Here is an 11,460-nt window from a genome sequence, read left to right as displayed (position 1 = left end):
AATAAAACAATAAACAAAGAGAATGAACACAAGAACGACCGATAACAGCCAAGTACAGCATATATCAAAATACAAACAAGAATAAAGCCAATACTAATATGAACGAATAAGAGATCTCTGAAATACAAGCTAGAAATACAATCATACACAATAAGAAATGTAATTAGTGAACGCGTTACAGACAATCAGGCGTGAGTACACAGTATTAAAGAAATAATATTAATGAAAACAAGTACACGTGATGTACAATTAAGGAGAGAAAAAAACAATATAATACCGGTGCAAACGCACAAGTGTAGTAAAGACAAAATGCATGAAAGGGGAAGTTATGTATGAGAAAAAGAGTGCTCAAAGTGGAACGTCACGGACATTCAATATAAAGGAAGGGAGAGAATTTTCGAATATATCAAGGTGAGGACAAAGAGAATTAAACAACTTTTGCATTCTGTCCAGAGGGGAGAGGGAGTGCAGGAGCGCAGAAACTTGAAATGGGCTGAATTCCCTTATGCTCTTTCGCGGTACACGCAAAAGGATACGCGCTAGGAGCTGAGGGCATAGAATGTGACCATGAAGAAGTTTATACAAGAAAATTATATCTGCCCTCACGCGACGGCAGCTAAGAGAAGGAAGCTGCAGTGAGTTACTCCGTCTGGGATTAGAGCTAGAAGTTTTGCAAGAAAACCGATGTTGAAATATGCGTAAAAACTTTATCTGAACTCTGTCGATTTTTTCACAGTTCGACTGGCAAGTGCCGCTCCAAACAACAGACGCATATTCCAAAAGCGGCAAGCATATGGAGAGGTAGAGCTTTAAGAAAGGGAGTTGGGATCGAAACTCTCTCGAAAGCCTGCAGATGAAGCCGAGTGTACGCATAGCCCGTAGAGCAATGCGTTTTGTATGAGAGGAGAAGCTGAGGCTACGGTCGAAAAGTACGCCGAGGTCATTAATTTCATCAACCCTGGGCAGCGGCCTACCATTCACAGAATAAGAGTAGAGAAGACTGTGCGTTTTACGCGTAAATGAGACAACCTTGGTTTTAGATGAATTGAGAGTGAGCCCATTCTTCAAGCACCAATCAGAGAAGGCGGATATGTCCGATTGCAATGACAAGCAATCATGAAGAGTATGTATTGCCTTGAACATTTTTATATCGTCCGCATAAAGGAGAAACGAGGAGTTTTTGACCACGGAGGAAACGTCATTGATAAAAACAGAGAACAGAAGCGGGCCTAATACCGAGCCCTGAGGAACTCCGCTGGTTGGAGTGTAAACAAATGAGGTCTGTCCATTTACACTGACAAAGCAGGACCGATCAAGAAGATAGTTGCGTAAGAGGGCTACAATTGAAACGTCGATCTCAAGCAGCAGAAGCTTTTGAAGAAGTAATGAGTGAGTAACAACGTCGAAAGCTTTGCTCAAATCACAGTACACAGCGTCTACCTGACTCCTTTGAAGGACTTCAGCTGATGTATACGTCATAAAAGTCACAAGGTTAGTTGTAGTAGAACGACCTTTTATGAAACCATGCTGATTATGTATGATTACATGTTTGAGGTGGAAGGAAAGTACTTTGTGCAAAGCTAATTCAAAAAGCTTAGAGGTTGCACAAAGAAGAGAAATGGGGCGGTAGTTCGAAACATCAGATTTGTTTCCTGATTTGAAGACAGGGAAAACACGCGCCGTTTTCCACACGCGGGGAAAGGCAGAATTTTTCAAACAGTTATTAAATATCGTGGTTAAAACAGGGACGAAGGTACTATTGAAGGCTTTTATTATGGCGGCTGGAATGCCATCAGGTCCAGGGGACAAAGATGGTTTCAAACACTTAAGACTCTCACTTACTAACTTCTCGTCAAGAAGAACGGAATTAGGTGCGCCAGCTGGAAGGCATACGGAATCGCAACGTGGAGATTTGTACACGGAGGAAAAGTGTTGAGCAAAGCCGTCAGCGACGTTCCGAATTTCATTCCCATGAGAGTCAACTAAGTGAATATGACTATCAGATTTATTCGAGCGTTTGCGAACGTATCTCCAAAATTCAGTAGGACGATTAGAGGCACTATTCTCTAAATATTCAAGATAGGACTCATGATCACGCTTGTACAGGCGTTTGCAAAGGGAACGCAAGCGGCGAAATTCATCTGCCCATGTATCCAGCCCAGGGCGTTTCGCTTTATGGTGGGCCCGCTCCTTAAGTTTCAGCGCTGTTCTAAGTTCCTTGGAAAACCAGAACGGAAACTTGCTACGAGTAGGAGTGCGCACAGGTATGTACTGGCGCATACCATTGAGAACTATTTCAGTGAAGCGACTGACTTGTTCGTCAACATCGCTGATTTCGTTTAAGACGGACCAGTCGACAGAAGAGAAAAAACCGAAGAGACCAACATAGTCGCCAAGTGCATAAGCGAAACGGGGGGAATTCCCCTCACGATTTGAATTAGCAGAAGGTGGGACAGAAACCGAAGCCGTTATTAGAATTGGAGGATGAAATTTGTCACAGCGAGTAAGTGAGATGTCAGATGTCGAGACACGAACATTTTCAAAATTAGATAAACAAATATCAAGAACATTACCACAACAGTTTTCAATTAAATTGTGTTGCTGCAAGGTGTTAAAAGCTATGAAATCTAAAAGCCGGTTGCACTTACTAACTACATAATGATTGTTGTGTGAATATGTAAAGGTATTCCAGTTAATACCTGGAGTATTAAAATCCCCTAAAATGAGCAGTTTGTGCTTGCTATGAGAAGTGATAACATATTCAATAGAATGTAGTACATCATCGTAGGCAGGAGGAGGCAGATTAGGGGAAATATAGAAAGCTGCCAATAAGAGTTTTTGATGTCGAGTTAAAGTTAGCTCTAACCAGACAGATTCTTCGATGGTTTCCAGGTCGGAACGCCGAACGCACTGCACGGAACTGTCAAAAGCAATGAGCACTCCTCCTCCCTTTTGTTTAGAAGCTGATTCAGGGCGGTCACTTCGAAAAACAGAATAGTTATTAGGAAAGAAGTCACCTGAGTTAACTTCGCTAGACAGCCAGGTCTCAGTAATTACAACAGCCGAGTAACAAGAGGCTAAAACATTGGAAAAAAATACAGGTCCCTTAGTCCGAAGACCTCGGGCATTTTGGTAATATATATCCAAGTTAGGGTTGACTGCAATCAACCGTCAGCTCGGAAGGATGTAACATACCATCCAGGAGTTTTCCACGAAAAGCCTTGAAGATGCAGCCCGTAGGCCACATCGAAGGGTCAACAAGTTGATCGTAGAATTCCGCACTGACTGTGAGGTAGAAGGACGAGTAGGAGTCATATTTCGTTTTCAACCGCCGGCAGGAAAGGGGGGTGACGTTCACGGACTTCAGATGGTTCGTTAAATCAGCCGACGTTGTCTCGGGGCACAGCTTGGAGACGAAAATAGCCTTCGGGCGCTTCTGAGGTCTGGCGACGTTCAGACTGGATGAGCTCGACGAGCCAGTGATGGCTGGGCTACGGTGCTTCTTCTGCGCCTCAGGCGAATTAAGTGGGGGAACAGATACAGATGTCGGGAAGGTGGCCAAATCAACGGGTGCCATCCCACTGTGAAGGGCAGCAGAGTAGGTCTTGGATGGCTGGAGCATACGGGAAGGACTGCTCGCGGACAGGGGCTCGACGAAAGGCGGATCACGCTGCGATGAAGCAGGGCGCCTCGCAAGCTCCTCGCGTAGGCTGCGAACATCAGCCCGCAGAGAGGCAACGACCTCGGCCTGGAGAGCGAGCGCCCGCGAGTTGTCACCACGAAGGCGCTCATTCTCCTCCCGCAGCTGGGCGACCTCGTCGCTCAGAAACGAGATTCCCTCAAGTGCGTCGAGGAGGAGAGCCCGAAGCGAGGCAAGCGCACCGTCAGGTTCGCCCGTCGGGGAGGAAGCGAGGGAACCGGTCGGGTCGGTCGGGTGATGGGGCTGGTGGGCCGTGGAAGAAAGGAATGCAGCCGCTGACACGCCACCGTCGCTAGGCTTAGCACCGCCGCAAGACGACAAACACAGATTGCACATGAATGGTCGCGAGCCGGACTTCAAAAGCTGCAGCTCGTCGTCACTCCAAGTGACACACTTCGCGTGTACACGTTTGTTGCAGTCGGCACAACGAAAAAACTGCTGCTTACCAAAAAACGGACGGGAGCACAGCACACATGCGTCCTTACTGGGCGCCATGTTGTTTTAATAATAATAATAATAATAATAATAATAATAATAATAATAATAATAATAATAATAATAATCTGTTTCTTGGGGAATTGAACGGGGCAGTATCTGTCTCATATATCGGCGGACACCTAAACCGCGCCGTAAGGGAAGGGATAAAGGAGGGAATGAAAGAAGAAAGGTAGAATGAGGTGCCATAGTGGAGAGTTCCGGAATAATTTCGACTACCTCGGGAACTTAAACGTGCACTGACATTGCACAGCACACCGGTGGCTTAGCGTTTTGCCCCCATAAATACACAGCTGCCGCGGTCGGGTCCAAAACCGGGAACTCCCGATCAGTAGCCGAGCGCTCAAACCACTGAGCCTGCACAGCGGGTCCGGCGTTTTATAATATTAATAATTGGTTTTTGGGGAATGAAAACGGCGCAGTATTTGTCTAGTATATCGTTGGACACCTGAACCGCGCCGTAAGGGAAGGGATAAAGGAGGGAGTGAAAGAAGAATGGAAGAAAGAGGTGCCGCATTGGAGTGCTCCGGAATAATTTCGACCACCGGGTGATCTGTAAAGTGCGCTGACATCGCACAGCGCACGGGCAGCTTGGCGTTTCGCCTACATCGAAACTGGGTACTCCGGATCCTTGACCGGAGGGATTGACCTTGCGTATCTGAGGGAAATCAACCAGTCTAAATACTGTGTAGGCAGCATTCAGACAACTGCGCGTTACTTTGCCGATCATCGAGCAGAGTTTATCTCTGTCAAAACTTTTTAATAAATAAACAATGTGTCTCACTGAATACTTCTTCAATGCTTAAGATTTTAGTCAAAACAACTCGACAACATGCGTAACCAGCGGAGAACTACAGCTCTCGCTACGTATATGCTCGCATAGCTGAGCTAAGCCAAGCCAATTTTTTACCTACCTACCTACCTGTGAGCATTGTCGAGTAATGCTTTGGGAGTGTAATACATTGTAGTTCTCTGACGTAAGCAGTCTTGTCTCTGCCGAATTTAATTTGTCGCAACGAGTTGACACGCATTTTAGGGATATTTACGAAGGCAAAAGGAGATTGCAGACAATCAACCGCTTTAGATGATGATTTGTAGTTGGCACGGGTACCTGCACGCTGGAATTCCGAACGCATGAAAACGGACGAGTTTTAAGAACCAGATTTCTCCCTCTCAAATCCTATTTATTGAAATGTTATCTTATTTTCGACATACGCACTGCTTCTCTTTATTAGCGCAATGCTTTTAATTTGCAGATCATGGAGCGGTACGCTGAAATGATAAAAAAAAATGTAGAGGTTGTTTTTAGGACTGCAATGATTCTCAATTGTTTTGGTTCGAAAGCACTCGCATGCGCTAATATCATGCTTGCGCCTCTTTCACCGCTGCCCCGCCGCGGTGGCTCATTGGTTAGGGCGCTCGACTACTGATCCGGAGTTCCCGGGTTCGAACCCGAACGCGGCGGCTGCGTTTTTATGGAGGAAAAACGCCAAGGCGCGCGTGTGCTGTGCGATGTCAGTGCACGTTAAAGATCCCCAGTTGGTCGAAATTATTCCGGAGCCCTCCACTACGGCACCTATTCTTCCTTTCTTTCACTCCCTCCTTTATCACTTCCCTTACGGCGCGGTTCAGGTGTCCAACGATATATGAGACAGATACTGCGCCATTTCCTTTCCCCCAAAAAACTATTATATATTATTATTATTATTATTATTTCACCGCTCCGTTAAGACGCAGTAAGGGTATCCGCCGATAAGTGAGACCAGCGCCTCCTCTATGCTGCGCCATTTGCTTCCCCAAACTCCAATCTTCAATCTTCAATTTTTCTTGCGTGAAAAAATAAGAAATCCCCAGATGGTCGAAATTACCCACAGAGCCTCCACTCCCCATTTTCTTTTTTTCTTCTTAAAGTCCCTCCTTTATACCTTCCCTAACGGCGCGGTTGGGGTATCTAGAGAGATATGTGAGACAGTTACCGCGGCATTTACTTTACTCAAAGCACTTTTTAACTTTTCTTTTTCATCTAGCATCTTGGCTCTTCCATCTTGGTTGTGCATCTTGCTTGTCCATCGCTCGTTGCCATAGCAACTGTGAAATCAAGCGGCAAGAATTTGGTCCAGGCTGCTCCCGAAACTTGACGTTGACAGATTTAGAGCAGAATCGATGTCCACCCACAATTGTGCGTGCCCGACGCGATGGCGACCTTCAAATTTGGCCTGGTTCATTATCAAAATTTGGCCACCTCCAGAAATTTGTTCACAGCATTGGGAGTTGGGCCATCTCATTGCTATGGTTTCGGTTTTGGAGTCATCATTTACGTCTTTACGCATTTGTACATCACACAGCGGTTTAAGCGGAGTTAAACACCGGGTAATTTTTGCTTCACCACGATTACGAGTACCGAGGTGGTCGAAATTTCTGAAGCCCCTCACTACTGCGTCACACATACCTTGAGTAGCTTTGGGAGGTTAAATCCGCTAACCCTAAACGAGCACTATTTGTTTATCGCGAACAGAAAGGTGCGTTAACTGTTTCCTCGCTGGGCACTTCAACCGCTCCGGGAGGGAAGGCAGGATGGCGGGAGTGAAAGAAAGACGGAACAAAGAGGTGCCGTAGTGGAGGGCTGCGGAAAAATTTCGACCACATGGGGATCCTTTACGTGCACTGACATCGCACAGCACACGGGCGCCCTAGCGTTTCGCCTCCATCTAAACGCGGCCGCCGCGGTCGGTTTAGAACCTTGCTACTCCGGATCAGTAGCCGAGCGCCCCAACCCCTGAGCCACCGCGGCGAGTTTATAAACAGGCGAGCGCTCGGTTTCGGCGGTGGCGGCGGCGGCGGCTGAGTGACGTCATAGCTGTCAGGTGGTTTCTCCTCGGTTGAAGGTAAAACGCGCAGACGGCGCACACGGCGATAGAAGTTACGGAGAAGAGTAGTAAAGTTTAACTTTAAAAACCTTATTGCACCCTGGTGCTTCTTTCTGCGGCCTTGGGGCATCTTCAGCTTTGTTCTCTTTTTTGTGTATCCACCTTGTGTACCAGACCTTTTTGTGTACCAGACCTTGTTGGACTTCACAGCGGCAGCGGTCCACGTATATCGTTGGGTGCATTTTGTTTAGTATGTGTCGGTTTGGATAAGAGCCTACCTGTCTGTAATTGTCTCCAAGTGACAGCTTCCTCTCTGTTGAGAGATTGGTGCACAGGGGGAGTTCGTATTTTTCCGCCTCTATGGTTTTCTAATATGGCTGAGTATTCATTAGGTACTAGCGCCCTCTTACTACTTACGTTTATAAAGGACGAGTTTGCCTGCACTGAAGGTTAAATTGACCTAAACAGTACAACGTGAACGCATTCTATCAGATATCAACACTGTGCGCTTAGCGCCTCAATTGATACCTATCCTTTCGATCAGTTATATATGTGTGCGAGTATAGCAGACATCGAAGTAAGATCACCCCGGAACCTACATTCGCATAAAATTTAGAAATTTGGGGGCCCCTCTTTCGATGCAGAGCGCTCGAAGTGGTCTGAAATGACTTGGCATGTTCTTGAGTATAAAATGACTGACTGGGATGAAGCCCAAAATATGTGTAGGAATCGCACCGACGCTCTTTCCACCCACAAAATGTGCATTCCGAGGACCTTCAGGTGGCCATTACGGCCACACTTTGGTCGCAGTGCATTCCCAATAGTGTTAAACGATTTCTCCTCTTGCGATACACATATTTGTAAAAGTTATTAGCTGGTATTACGAACAAATGTGCCGGATATAACGCAGCTGGCTATTAGAGAATGTGGCGAAGGTGTAAATAATCTAATGTTCATTAGTATTAAAATCATCACCAGACTGACTAGGCCCATTGCAGTACAAACTCCTCTCCCATGTCGCTCCAAATAGCTTGTTGCGCTTTCCTTAAGTCGAACCCTTTTCGTTAGCCTCCACGTTCCTTCCCTGTAGGTGATAACCTGTAAGATACAGCTGTTGTATACTTTTCTCTTCAGGGATATTGGAATGTGGTAAAATGCCATTCATGATCTGAGAGAAGCTGCCAAATGTGCTTCACCCCATTCTTATTCTTATCGTTCTTTCGCTCTCGAGATCCGGATCTCCACTCAGTACCTGCCCTAAGTAGTCGTACTCCCATACAACTTCCAGCATCTCGCTACGTATTATAAATTGCTTTTTTCTTCCGAGACTTAAACATTACTTTGATTTTCTGCATATTAATTTACTGACATACAGTACTACTCTGCCTGTCTAACTCATTGATCATGTTTTCCAGTTCATCTCATCACTAACTTAGGAAAGCACTGTCATCAGCGAGTCGCATAGAGTTTTCTCCATTTATTCTTATTCCCAACTTTTCCCTATATATGCTTCTGAGTGCCCCGTAAACAGGCGGTTAATAGAACTGGCGAGATCGCAACTCCCTAACTGACATCATTTCTTATTTGAGTTTTATTCCTGACTTTAGGCAGGAGATGCTGTGCAGCTACTATAGATGTTTTCCAGTATATTTAAGAAGGCCTCTTCTACACCCTGATTCCGCAATGCCTGCAAGACTGCTGAAGTTTCGGCTCAATCAAATGCCTTCTCGTAATGTATAAAGGTAATGTATATGGGTTTGTTATATACTGCACATTCCTCTCTTCCTTGATTAAAGGCCTGCATAGGGTACACAGTCGAGTATCCTTTACGAGAGCCTGACTGATCACTTTCTTCATTGATGTCTAAGGTTGTCCTGATCCTACTTGCGATTACCTTAGTAAATACCTTAAAGGCAAAGAACAGTAATCTGATAGGTCTGTAATTTTTCCAGTCCTTGAAGTCTCCTTTCTTATCAACTGAGATTATATTAGCGTCCTTCGAAGCTTTTGGTAGGCTCGAGGTTGTAACGCACTGCTTATACAGGCGGGCAAGGATTTGTAGCACAATCTCCCCTCTGTCCTTCAACAGACATGCTGTTACCTGATCCTCACCAGCTGCTTTTCGCCTTTTGCATTGCTCCTAAGGCTTTCTTTTCTTGCTCCTTCGTTACTGACGGGATGTCCCTTTGCTGTGCGCTACTGTTTCTCTCCTAACATCCTGATTACAGTGGCTACAGCATAGATTTTTTGTACAACTTTCTACTACGTTAACTATCTGATGCATATTGCTGATGACAATGCTCTGTTTGTCTCTTCACGAATATAGCTGGTTTTTGCCTATGCCTAGTTTCCTTTGAACTGCTTTTAGGCTACCTCCGTTGCTACCTCCGTTCTTTGGAGCATACTCGAACCCCTCCAGATTAAACTTCCTTATGTCGGTTACCCTGTGCTCGTTAAGTTTTATAGCTCTCAAAGTTCTACTCTGTCCGAGGGGTTAGACGCCCTAATGCTTTGGCGTTTCATAATAAAATCTTTCGTCTCCTGAGATAGCTTGCCGGTATCCTGTCGAACAGTATTACAGCCTACCTCTACTGTGCATTCCGTAATGATAGCTTTGAGATTATCATTCACTGCCTGAACTTTTATGTCGTTGTCCTCAGTCGAAGCCAAACATGTGTTCTGGGAAGGTGTCCTAAATTCCTCTACCTTCCCTGTTACCGCTCACTCCTTAATAGGCTTCCGATTCACTAGATTCGTTCCCTCTTGAAGTCCAGGCTAATTCGAGATTTTACCATCCTGTGGTCACTACAACGCACATTTCTGAGGACCTCCACATCCTGCATGTTGCCCTCCAGTAATACCCTAGGCAGGAGTTATTACCGAAGGGACGGCCTGAATTAAAAAAAATGGTTTCCGTGCGCAACTATTTCCCGTTCAGGTAGCCGTTGCGATAGCTCGGTGCCGGAAACTGCAATCCCTTTCACTGAATCCATTTGTACTGAGTGAATTGTATTTAACACCACACCTGCATTATACAATGAGCGGTGTACACGTCCAAGCTGTCACGCACTTCACGTTAAAGGCAGTACCTACCGTGGAATACGTCCAGCGCGAAACAACAATACATCGACACCGCTAGCATTCTTGATGTTTCTAATGCTAGTCGTAATTCCTCTTTCAGGACATGCCAGCCGATTGCAGCGCTAAGATCGAGCGGCACATCGCAAACCTTCCTTTCCTATGGGGGCGTCATTAAGTTCGTGGCGAATACGAAATTAGCTCGAGCACATCGCGTATAAAGAAAAGATGCGAGGTCGATACCGGCCTGTCTGTTTGTCGCCGGCCAATAGACGCCGCGACTCTACTGCCCGCCTAGTCACTATTCGCACAGCCAACGACGAAAACAATGACTCCAACCTGCTCTCTCGACGGCCTCTCACCAGGTGGCGTCATTTCCTGCGCGCAGCTGTGCGGAGGAAATGGCGAGCCGTGAATCGACCGCGATTAGGTGGGAAACCACCGTTAATCCTCTCCCTGCCAATTACCTATCCTCGATGAACAAGATTTAGCATTCAACAAGATATTTCGCCCTGCCGGGCCTTTCTGTTAATGAAGGAGGCGGCGAGAGTAGAATCTTCTTAATTGCCGAATAACGAGCCTCGTTTTCGATGCTTGTTCGTCACTTATTTTAATTTGGCCGGCTTGTTCGACGTGAATAAGTACTACTGGTCGAACAGTGTGTGCAACATTACGCCTGCACACGTTCAACCTTCATAGCCGCATGAGCGACAGCCAGCAGCGTGCGGTAGCGATGCCTTCTATGGATGCTGAATTTTGGTATGCAGCTATTCATACTCGATATCAATTTTTACCTCACCTGTTCGTTGCGAGGATGTTGGCGGGAGAGGAATTTTTTCAGTTGGGACCCATACGATTGCAAAAGTAGGTGAATGTGTGGAAAAGAGCTCAGTGGCAGAATTTAATTAGCGGTTCTTGCTGCGTAAATCCTGCGCAACTCTCGCTGGAAGTTTTCACAAATTCATTTTTTCACTTCTGAAGTATACGTTGTTGCTGCTGTTTGTGGCATTTCCATAACCATATATATTGAGTAGAGAACCAAATTTTCGTCGTATGCCCTTTTTTTCGAATGAAGTCCAAGACATCAGTAAGCGTGGATTGTCACGTGGCCTTCGCTCTAAGCCCAGCAGGTGATCTAGGATTTAGTTTATCTAAAGCTATTGTACTCTCGGGAGCAGTCAGCTGGCTATGGCATCAGAGTTTAGTTGAGACCACGTTGAGGTCCCATCACCCATACTGAAACTGTGATCTCAGAGCTGCTTGTTTATATATCGCCCTGCAGGCTTCTCAGGCAGATTAGCGTGACAGTTGGGGGGAATT

Source organism: Amblyomma americanum, chromosome 11 (genome assembly GCF_052857255.1).
Source record: "Amblyomma americanum isolate KBUSLIRL-KWMA chromosome 11, ASM5285725v1, whole genome shotgun sequence".
Classification (NCBI taxonomy): domain Eukaryota; kingdom Metazoa; phylum Arthropoda; class Arachnida; order Ixodida; family Ixodidae; genus Amblyomma; species Amblyomma americanum.
This window is presented reverse-complemented; position numbering follows the sequence as displayed.